Raw genomic sequence first — 12,959 nt, 5'->3', positions numbered from 1 at the left:
GATCAGGGAGCAGCTTACGGACCGCAGCAGTAGGACTTTGTGGAGCTATCTTCAGTTCAGGGACTCTGGAGATAGCCTAGCTGACGTTCGCAGGCCGAAGTCCCTTTCCATATTTTTTTTTGTTTGTTTATCTTGTATCAGACAAACATGATGTATTTTCCCTTCAAACATTGATTGTAGTATTCTGTAGTAGTCCGTGAGCTAGTGACACCAGACTCTGGGTAGCATTTTGGTTCAAACTTCCGCACTTTTGGTTTTCAGTTGCTTTAGATTTAAAGTCTTCCGCTTAGATTTTGTCTCGTTTATTATATTGTTTGAAAGAAAGCAGGAAAGGTGTTTTAAATATTTGGCTTGCCTAGCTCCGATAGTAGGCGCCATCACGACACCCGATGGTGGGAAATCCGGGTCGTGACACAATCAATAATCAATTATTAAATAAAAAATCGCACCGTTTCACAGTACTTAATTATTTAAGACCGATGAAAGAGGAGTAGGGATGCTTATTGGGCGGATCAGGCGGTTAATTACTCTTAACGATTTGGCTTAAAGGTTATCGGCTTTTAAATTTATTAATCTGTTAGCCACCCGATAAGATATCAAGCGGATTGGTAACGATTTAGCTCTTATCGGGCAGTTTATCGGCCTAATTCAATCTATATTACGTGCATTAATAATTAACGCCTACGTAAGAAAGATGTAGTGTGTCGTGTGATGTAGAGTGAAAAGATGAAGTAATGGCTGCCAACCATCACATTGAAAAGCAAGAATATGGATGAGAATCACTGTACCAGTCACTATTGATATGCATTGAAGAGCGATCATAATCATCAAACATGAGAAAACAACATTTCCTTATTCATTACATACAACAACATTATACAAGTAGCCTAGTAACGTTCAAACGAAGGAAAAGACTATTGTTTCCTTATTGATTTAAGATCATATGCTACTGAATATCCATTCAACTAAACCATTCAAATTGCATAGAGAGATCATACAGTAGGGTACACATACCTGCTGGTTGAAATTTAGGCGTTAGGGTTTTTGATTATTTAGGAATTAGGCATTAGAGATAGAGTACTGGAAGTGGAAGGGTTTTTGATATTTAATATATATATGGATAAAAATAATATATATATATATATATATATATATATATTCTTAACGGGTTAACGGATTATCCGTTAAGAAAATTGAATAATCCGTCACCAAACCGATAAGCCGTTAATAAAAAAAAATTTCAACCCGTTCCCCGTCCGTTAAACCGTTAACCTGATACCAATAAGCCATTAAGCTTCGGTTTCGGTTCGGTTTTCGATTTCGGTTCGGTTTTGAACACCCTAAAGAGGAGTAAAGCCCCCGATTCACAATCGACAAGCCAAAAATTAGGCTTTTCAATTTCAAGAGTGTCTGCGATGCCACATCTCTTTCCCACCCATTACAATTTCATATATTGAAGCAACTCTCATAGCCATTCCGATGGATCTTCCGTAAGTTTGTCATCAACTGGTAAACCTTCAACTTTGGTACCACAAGAAGATACTCTAACAACTATTTCTATTTTCCTGTTTATTTTTGGATATATTTTAATGGTGATTTTCCGTAACGCTATTTCTAATAAATTCTCCATTCCTATATGTTTGAGTTGGATATGACTGACTGTTATTTCCTTCAAAAACGCTGGTTGTGTGATTTAAAAGGGTGGATATTGAAGCATGTATGGAACAGGCTAAGATGGCCTTCAATTGTAGCAGATCATTGTTACTGGATTTTATCTTACATGATACTATATATAGTATATTTACATTTACTTTCATTATATCTTTCTGATCTTAGTTATGCGTCATGACATGTACCTTGCGATTGTGATACATTTGTACTTCAGTTATTGCAACCTGTTGTTTTTATATTTGGTACGGACGTTAAAATGATTTTGAGCAACTTACTTGGACTCATGCATTTTGACACATATAATTGAGTGAAGAGAAAAGGAAAAGGAATGGTACATGTGAAATAAGTGATTATGACATGTACTGCCAATTAGGGGAGTGGTATTTCTAATTTTTAGGTTTTTAAATCTTACCTGCAGTTTTCACAAGCTCTAACCTTTGTAGAGAAGAATTGGTTTAGCTGCGTAGCCACTTTTTAACTTCCCTTCATTATATGCAATAGGCATTACAGATTTTCCAAGTGCAGAACTCCATTCAAGAAAAAAGAAATGCAACACTCTTAAAATTGCATGATTACAAGTTTGCTATTTTTATTTACATGTTATTCTAATTTTCACACCTTATGCACCGGCATCTTTCATAACTTTTTTCATGTAGTGTATAGCCATTAATTGGCTACCGATCTACAATCACCTTTTATTTTCATAGATTCAAGAACTCATTGGGAAAGAAGATGTAATCACCCCTCCCTAAAAATGGAAATTGTCCTCTATCATCAAGATAATCATATTAGAGGCATTTTTTTGCAAATAGGGGTGATGACTGGGTCAACTCTAGAATTCAGAAAAAAGCGTCAATTCATCCCTGACAGTGATGTCATGTCTTTTTGAGGTATTTGCATTAATTAGTGAGAACGGGTTCTTCTATAAACAATGCCGAGAAAGCATGAGCATAACATCTTTCTTCTTTGTTGGATTGACAGGGTAGAGTTATTTGAGCAGTTTATTGGCATGAGTTGTTCATAAGACATCATATTGTGGCTGGCTGATGGTAGTGAAAGTTTACACCACTTTTATTAACTAGCATTGTAGCATTACAGATTCTGAATTTTGAATATTCTTATATTTGTAAAATGGTACGACTACAAAGGAGGAGAAAATGAACGAATGTTAAGAAAACAAATTGAAGACCACATGTGTAAGTTCAAATCAGTTTGTTATGTAATTTTGCCTTAGCATTAATAGTATTGGAAACTGTGATTACAGAGCTATAAGAGTAGTCTAATTAACACTAAGTTTTGGTCATTGTACTTAGTTTCTCATGATTTATTGCTGTTAGAACCCAAAATAGAAAGTAAAACAAGAAAAATAAAAATAATTATAGCATATAAGAATGATGGTAGTAGAATTCTAATCTCACTCATTGAATTGTTGTTAACTGCTAAATTTGGATTGGTGGAGCATTATCACATGCATAACATTCTTAGAACAGGAATATCTGACATTCATGAAGATTATTTTGGCTTGGCGATAGATATTATTAAATGCTATTTGAAATAATATTTGGATATCAAATACTTTTGTTTTTCAAACTTCAACCAAATAATATCGAAATGCATACTTAACCTTTTTATTTCACCAGTTGTAATCAATGTAATAGTTCATGTTAAAATCATGAAAAATGTTTGATTAATAGAGATTGAGTTTCTTTTATATGACATTAACTATTTAGTCATATTTTATTTTTCTTTACGATCGCGCAAAGCGCGAATAAATTTACTAGTATATATATAATTGAGGGCTCTTGGTTAGGTGATGTGGCATGCTTCTTTGGCCAAGGAATGCATTTATCTTTTTCCTCTATCTTTTGAGATTTCCTACTACTTTTTCCCCTTTACTTCGTTAATTAAGTACCAAAAACCAAACATCTTCATTGAAAAGGTGCATGTTGAAGAAACTTAACTGTTTCTTCCATCATATTGATAATAATGACGCCTAGCAGTTTCTAACAAGTAAAACCAACCAGACCTTTCTCTTGGTTTACGTAATTTATCCATCGATGTGGTTACGTCTTACTCCTTCTATTCTCTCATTATTCATAAATGTGGCAATTCCATTCTTTCTATTTTACATAAGCATTTAAACATTTAATTCTTTTTTATAGTCCATCAATGCGCTTACCCGTTATATATTACTTGATCATTTTATATTCCATGAGATTTGGTAATCAAGTAAATCGACGCATGTAGATACAGAGGTTCGTGAAATACGCAGAGATAGATTAAGCAAGTCGTAGAAGCCGCATGCCAAGATTGTTAGTACTATATGTTTGATACTGTACAAAGATCTCTTGCATTCTCCTCTAAATCTCCACTGCCATTGCCAGCAGCCTCGCCCCAAGATTGTTATTTTCTACATCTAATCAGCAAGTTCACATGAATGTTCACAATATATTGCTTTTTCCTATATATGTCATGTTGGGTTTATAGTATTTTATGTACCAAAAATGGGGTCGGGCACTGTTAATGATTTTTAAAGTTATGATGCAAAAGGTCCAGATTTCATACATTTCAAGCAAGAAAAAAGTTCATGCTGCTAATCTTCCCATATTATTTTATAAATGATGACTTGAGTTGTAGCACTATGGAGTGAAAGCACCAATAGCGCCCAAAGGGTATACTTATAAGCCTCAAGTCCCAAAAATGAGGTAGTCTTCCAATAGCAAGTAGCAACGTTTCATATATATACCTGCAAAGACTAGACTCAACAGCTAGCAACTTAAGTTGCACCGTACAAAGATTGGAATTGGAATTGATCATCTCAACCCAACCAAGTAAGAGATTTTTGTTTCCTTTCCTGTTGACTCTTGAATAATCACTATCGCTATATATATATATATAGTAAAATCTAGAATTGTCCCATCTAAAACTTTAAAAAAGTTAGAGATGAACATACTTACTCAGTAATATTAGTCTGCTATTGTGCTACAATTTTTTTTCTATTTATCTTCGCTATTATGATAACAAAACTACCAATTATGATTGCTATTTATGTTCTCAAAGGTCGTGTTCTTGGAAAAATTGTGGAATCACTGTAACATCCTAATTAATGGGAATGTTACATGATTAAAGTTGTAAAATAAAAAATTCAATATGCCATTCTTCTTCTTCATAATCAATCATATATGTACTCTTTTTTCCAAAGGTTTTAGGTGATAAATCTTCAGTTAAGAAAGTTCTATTGAAGCAGTTTTGCTACTACGATAAATCCTCATATACGAAGGATAAAATCGAAAAGGAAAGCATACAATATAATTTTTGCTTGGTTATCTTTGAAAATGGAATGCCAAATTTTTTAACACTTAGTTACTCTCTTATTCGTTCAATTTTTCGCAAACGCTACTGCAACTTCTCAGCAGATATTTATGTTGCAACCCAAAAAAAAAACGTTAGTAACCATCGAAAATAATCTCATCACATTTACAGGAACTCTAAAAGAAGTTCTCTTCCTTTTTTGTCCTTTGTTACATTTTTGTTCTCTGTCATATTGCAAATGACAGATTAATCCTTTTGTGGAATGGGGTCTTTAAATAGATTCCCGGATAAATGATAATACTACTGTTATCTATCTATCTATATTATTATAAAAGCACGATTAATAATGTTGGTATACAAAAATATCCTTGAACAATTGAAGTTTAATTCTACTGGTGAAGGCCATAATTGTCATTACAATGAAGAGTCTATTAAATAGGAAGTTATCCGAGAGTCTGTATCAAATTGCACGTTATTGTTACCCTAGAAACATTAGGCCAAGAAATTCAAGAGCCACTATTTGTTTAATTTTATTAAAAAGAACCTCCTTAATCAAGTACTCCTCTTTCAACTGAAAATACGTCTAATAAATTATGTATTTCCAAATAAGAATTAGGACTATCATCTATCACAAGGAATGAGTTAGATTTTCAAACGCAGTTAATAAAAAAAAAAAAAAAAAGACCTATTCTGAGCTTTTATTGTCCATGATTTTTTTTGCTTCCACAATAATTTGAAAATCACAAGGCTATAGACACTGCAATGGTATGATGAGTAATATACAAAACTTTACCAATTATACCATAAACGACAATCATGAACCGCAAAGAATTTGGCACTCGCTTGATTCGAAAAAGAAATATGAAGTGCAAGACAAAAATTTCATTGTCTATTAGAATATACAATTTCGTCTATTATTGAATTTTTATAGTCTAAAAAAGTTATATACAAAGCTATTCTCAAAATATTGATCAACTGTTATTAAATGTCGGATAAAATTGTTATATTTAAACTTACCTAATTTTAAAAATTCAACTAAAAGTGTGCCTAACTTTGGTGAATCAGCAATGTACTAAATTCAACAATAGTCATATCCTGTTCCAGATGTAAGACTTCTATATTTATTACATTAACTATATTGTTAACAAATTAAGCAGTTGAATTTTTTTTTATCAAAGCAAAGAAAAAAGCCCAAATAAGAACTGCTTTTGAAAATTGATTTGGTACTCAAACAACTTAGGATTGCGTTAAAGAACTATATGTACATGCTAATAACTACTATAAAGAATTAGATTCTGTTTGCTTTTAAATATCCTTTTTTGTCTAGCAACTTGGTAAATCATTGCTACGTTAACAATTTATTGATAATTTGGAATTTTATTGTGAAAGAATTGAAATTTGTTATTTTGTCATAAAGTACTTTCCCTAAGACAAATTCCATTGAAAAAAAAATTAAAACAAAGAACTTACTTTTGGGATTACTTGATCCTATTAGTTGTTAATTTCATTATAATAGGACTTAGATTTTGAGGAACTTTATGGATGGAAGAAAACTAATCATAAAAATAGATATGCTTTTAAATATAAGTTTATTTTTTATTTTTGGATAAAACAAATAGAAGTGCCTTAAAATTTGGAGATGCCTGATACCATGGAATATTTAACAACGAGAACTTGGTAGTATTATAATTTTAAAAAATAGAATATATATGTACTCAAACTTCTTTTACCGTTTAAGCAAATTTTATAAAAGTACTAAGTAATTATTTTTCATAAATATGAGAATCAAGCGAAGAGACGACATTTGTCATCTAACCGCAACTGTGGACGTGTTCTTGCAGAACGCAGATTGTTTGACTTCTCATTCAATTTAAATTAGAAATCTATTAAAATTAATCAGTTTATTATTATCATTAATACAGTAAGTCTTAATCTAAAATTGACCTCCTTAACATGAATCATTTAAGCTGAACTAAAGTAAATTTTTGCATCACAAAAAAAAAAAAGTACCGTTGCATTCTTAACATGAATTAACAACTTAAATCACAAACTATGTGATTTCAAAATGTTTAGTTATATTTTGTTTTTTGATTGCGTCAAAAAAAAATTAATGAGTTTGTTTACACTATATGTTATACTTTGTTATTTTTTATTTTAAGGAATTGATTATTAAATAATTTTAGAATATATATGCAATTGAAAGTGTTTTACTTTTGGTATGCATTATAATATTTAACAAAAAATATTCGTGCATCGCACGAACATAGAGACTAGTACTATATTAAAAGCACGAATACCCTTAGTGAAATGTCGTTCGCCTTTTTTTATCCTTTAAAAATAGGTTTTACATTGAATAAAATTGTCATTTTACTTATTTTCCTAATATTTAAGACTTTTACATCAACTAAAATTCTATTTGTTATATCTTTCTTTATTTAAACTCTTGAAAAAATTAATTTGAAAATCAACAAAAAGTTTACTTTATATACACGATCCACTTTAATTATGATACAACTACATTATACTTATTCTAATATTTGGGGGGGGGGGGGGGAGCCGATAGACCTTAAATTAACGTTTTCAGATTTCCTTTCTACTAGGAAATCACTTAATTTGAACATTCAGTATTTTTCTATTTTGTTTAACCTTTTATTTTGTGAAAATAAATCATAACAACGTTACATATAGTCAGGAACTAAGTTTTTGAGCTTCAAAGAGTTGTTATTACCAATTAAAAGTATTTGGTCGACTTTTATATTCATTAAGTTAAATTTTAAACTAAACAAAATAGTTATTCAATTATTTTTCAATTTAATGTCGGTCTAGACTCAAAGATTTTATTTGTTCCAAACTACCTCTACTCCCTCATAGATGTCCACATAACTTTTCAAACTGATATTATACATAAATTTATATATATATATATAAGAAAATCTATCTTTTAGCATTAATTAATAATAAGATTGACCATATTAACCTTAATTTGTTCATTTATCAAAATTTCCTGATGTCATTACTGATAGGAGAAATATATATATATAAGAAAATCTATCTTTTAGCATTAATTAATAATAAGATTGACCATATTAACCTTAATTTGTTCATTCATCAAAATTTCCTGATGTCATTACTGATAGGACTCAATTACAGAGATTTTTGGGAAGTCTAAATTATATTTCTCCTTTTTATAAGAGTTTATCTCGGGATCTAGCCCCTTTATACGACAGACTGAAAAAGGATTATAAGTAGCCTTGGACTGACCAACATATTATGCTAGTCGTCAAGAATATCAAACAACGTGTTAAGTCTTTACCTTACTTAACTCTTGCTAACCCTGCATGACAGAAGATTATTGAGACAAATACATCCAATATTGGCTACGGTGGGATTTTGAAACAAGTAAATCCCAACAATAATTGTGAATATCTGATAAGATTTCACTCAGGAAAATGGTCTGAATCCCAGAAGAAATATGCTACTGTGGCTCATGAGATGTTGACTATTGTTAAATGTGTTTTGAAATTTCAAGACGATTTATATAACTAAAAGTTTTTGATAAAACTAATGCTCAATCTGTTAAGTATATGTTTAACAAAGATTTTAAACATGATGCTTCGAAATTGATATTTGCTAGATGGCAGGCCCAACTAGCGCCTTTTGATTTTGAAATTCTGTACAAAAAAGGAATTGATAATTCTCTTCCGGATTTCTTATCCCGGGAATACTTAGATTAATTATGAATTTCTACACAACTTTTCTCGATGAAGATTTGTTAATCGCTATTCTTAAAGTGGTTAAGTTAAATAGAGATTTACAAGGTCTCATCATTGAAAAAATCATAGATAGTATGATTGCAGATGAATTTTCAATGCATGATTATTCTGAAGATATTAGAGATGATATGCAAGATTATTATTTCTCTGAATAAACTGGCTTGTTATCTGTGTAGAATGGACCCTTCGTGGGCCACCAGAGGCATTCTTCAAAACAATTGATAAAGACGACCGAACAGTCTTTGGCGTTAAATTCTTCTTAACAGATCATTCGTTTGTTAAACAAACACGATATTGATTTATATAAACATCATTATCATTATCTGCATATTGGCATGGTACAAATTGCATTTAAACCATTAACCCTTAAAGTTCCAAGTATAATTGTAGGGTATAACTGATTTTTTACCAGTAGTTTATATTCTATATCTAAAGAATGACCAAAAGCAGATTTTACCAAATAAGTGGTCTTCTGAAAATATTTTGTGGGTATTAACCCTTCCTGAATGCAGCTTACATCAGCTCCATTATCAATCATGGCTATATTAGTTATAGAAAAATTATTATCAATCAAAATAGTACATTTGATGTACCATTTATGAGCAGTAACAATTTTCATCATACCTAAAAACATGTCATAGTTTTCATCAATCGGATTTTTACTATTAGAAATTTCTTTTCCCTTGTCATTAGAAAATTCAGAAATTCCTTTAGTCGAAAAATTAGGTAGAGAATTATTTTTTTTCAATTTGAGTAATCCGGTGATCATAAATCATTTGATTTTGTTTAAGAGACTTAATATCTCTCTTCAAATTTTCAATTTCGACCTTCAAATCATCAAAAGAAGCATCTCTACTTGGCGTATTTGTCTTATGAAGACGCTTATTAATTTCAGACAAAGAATAAGCCGCAAAATATTCAAATTCGTTCTTTTGTTTTTCAAAAGGTTTTGAACAACTGGAACTTGAACTTGTAGCCAAATTAATAATTTTTTTACGAAGTTTTTCATGAGTAACTTCCTTTAAAAGTTCTATTACATTATCAGATGTAATAGTTTTCATATTCAAATCTTGAAATTGTGATTGCAATTTATAAAATTCATCATCATCACAAGTACAAATATCACCTTTGCAAGATGTGCAAGTATTATCAATAATTTTATCACTATCAGATAAATCAAGTAAATCAACTTCATCTTCAGATTCAGTCTCAGAATAATAATCAGATTCTGATCCCGAGGTGTATAACAAACTATAGACCTTATCACGTAACTCATTATCAAGTTCTAAGGTCTTCAACTTTTGAAGCTTGCAATTTGGAGCAATATGGCCAAATTTTCCGCACTTATAGCACTTAATGTCAGCAAGATCTCTCTTAGATCTATTCTTCGCAAATCTAGTAGATTTACGATGAGCTTTTCTAGCATCACGCTTTTCCTTAGATCTATACCTAGACCTTTTTTTTCTTATATGGGCTATCAGCGTTAGGATACCTATGATATCTACTCTTCTTCTTCTTGCTATGGGTGGAAGTTCCGGGTAGACCGAACTGGGTACAGAAATCTCCTAATTGGGATTTCTCTTTAAGTTTATCTATCTTAAGCTGTCTAAATAATTTGAGCTCATTACACAAGTTCAATCTTTCTTGTGTACAGACTCCTATAGGCTTACTATAGGTATAATTCTTATACGGAATTTCACCGTAACTACCCCTTAAAGCTTTTCTAACTCTCTCAGCAAATAAGGAGGGAAGGTCATCCATAAACTTAACTTTCTAATGTTCATATTTATTTTCGGGTAGTTCCATAACCCTACTCATAAAGATATCTTTGTACCATCTGAATTCACTAAACCCAATCTGCAGCTATCTCTTTTTGATGTTAATATTCTTGATGCTTTAACTTTAAATGTGAAAACACATGGTTATAATTATGCGCCTTGTTCTGAACTAATATGTTTATCTTATAGGATTTCCACTTTGAATTCTCGATGTAAGTTATACGATACATCGGATCAGACCATATTGGTATAAACCAATTTTGCTAGGTCTAAGGTTACCACTAAGAGACCTATTAAGTGGGAAGAAATTAATTTCCCAACTACTTGGACATTAAATTCAGTTATATCCCTAAGTCAGATCACTAATGACTTGTCAAATAATGAATTTTTGCATATTACTCAAAATCTAGATGGTAGGATTTGTATTCAATTTGATGATAAGTCTACTATTTATAATAGACATTCGTTTTCTAATCATAGACTCTTACCTGCTATTCAACATATTTCTCCTGTTGAAAAAATAGTCTATGGTCCAGCTCGCAATCGTGCGGACTCTTTACATACTATCACTACTAAAGTTAGTGATAAGCCTGTTGAAAGTGTTAAAGTTAACCCTCAAACAAACATTGTTCAGGACAATGATAATGTTTCTGATAAGGATATTCCTTCTGTATCCGAAATGAATTTCGACCCCAATGTGATTTAATGATTCCACACCAAATTGATTTTAGCCACATACAAAACCCGTTCATATTATGAGCCTATTCTATTAGTACAGGCAGTGCAGAATTTCAGCACTTTTCTGGCTACAACACCAATGAGAATGTTTATAAATTCTCAAAAATTATTATTAAACAGATTATATCTGTTGAGGATTGGGGAATCTCCACAATGAAGGAAAGGCAGACAAGCCTTAACAAATCCTTGATGAGCTTTACGTACTGGGATTATATTCAAGCATTTGATAAAGTGCTTTACTATAATAATGAAAGACATAAACATACTTGGTTTATAAAGGTATGTGCAAAGATATTTGCAGAACCGGTTCCTAATTGGTTCATAAGCTGGTGGTTATACTACGACCCAACAGTAAAAATCTTACCTGATCCTTTTCTTAAGTTATACAAAGAATGGGCTAAGGTTTCACCCGATTTAAATAATCTCTACATTGCCAATCATATCTGCCACCTGGAAAAGATTGACTAAATATACTTCTTTATTGAGTTCTCTATCCCATGGATCCAAGGACAAGTTAATGAAGACAGATCCCAAGACCAAAATGTTATATGGGCAAGAACTCTTGGATTCTATTCAAGAAAAAATCCAAGAATATTCAACCAGTCTCCAAAAGAAAATGATCGATGATAACTCGGTCAGACACATCGCCAGGAGGATCTCAGTGCAAGAAGGAGATAAAACTGAAATGATAAATCAGTATTTAGAAGAAGTAAAAAGAAATTTGCTTCAATCTTTAAATCAATATGAGAGATCCGACACTTCAATGCGAAGTGAAACAAGCGGCGATGATATCGCAGAAGAAGATTCCCAGCCTGTGCAACCAGAAATAATATTATCTGGCAAAGACATAGACAAGATGGAAGATTTCCTCCAACAAATGAAAGGATTGGACGAAAGAGGAGTATGATTATCGGATAAGGTTACTAAAGACCCCACATCAATAGTAGATACATTGTATACATAGTAAATACACTGTGTAAGGGACCCACTTTACTGTACAAAGATTCTTTATGTTTTTTCTTTTTTCTATAAGTAGGATCCTACTCTCATTTAGAAGGATCATTAGAAAAAAATCAGAAATTCTCTCTCTCTCTCTCTCTCTCTCTCTCTCTTCAATTCTAAATCTTCTGTTGAAGTAAATAAAGATCTTCAGGCTTTGCGTCCCGGCCTTAAAGGTATTAGTTTTATTTCTTTATAGTATTTTAATTACTTCGTTTCTCTCCGAGCCGTGACTATGTCCGGCTAAACCGATTCATATCTATGTTGAAGATCTAACTTCTCTTGCATACTAACCATGAAAGCAGAGATATTAATACTCTGATTAATATGAAGCAAAGACATGTTGATTCCTTACAATTAGAAGTATTGAGTATGAATATATTCGATTTTAAAATCTGCTAAAGTTTAGCAAAAGATTAAATTGATTGTTGAACAAATGGCTATTGATATTTGTGCCGATCATCCTAGTGCCTTTTGGAATCGAAAAAGGCATATTGTCACTCTTCCTTATGAAGATAACTTCTCCGAGGATGATATTCCTACTAAATCTCGACCTTGCCAGATGAACGCTGAATTGGTCGAATTCTGCAAAAAGGAAATTGATAATTTGTTACAAAAGGGTTTGATAAAACCTTCAAAATCTCCTTGGTCTTGTTCTGCATTTTATGTAAACAATGCTGCAAAGAAG

This window comes from Nicotiana sylvestris, chromosome 1 (genome assembly GCF_000393655.2).
Source record: "Nicotiana sylvestris chromosome 1, ASM39365v2, whole genome shotgun sequence".
In the NCBI taxonomy this organism is placed as follows: Eukaryota; Viridiplantae; Streptophyta; class Magnoliopsida; order Solanales; family Solanaceae; genus Nicotiana; species Nicotiana sylvestris.
This window is presented reverse-complemented; position numbering follows the sequence as displayed.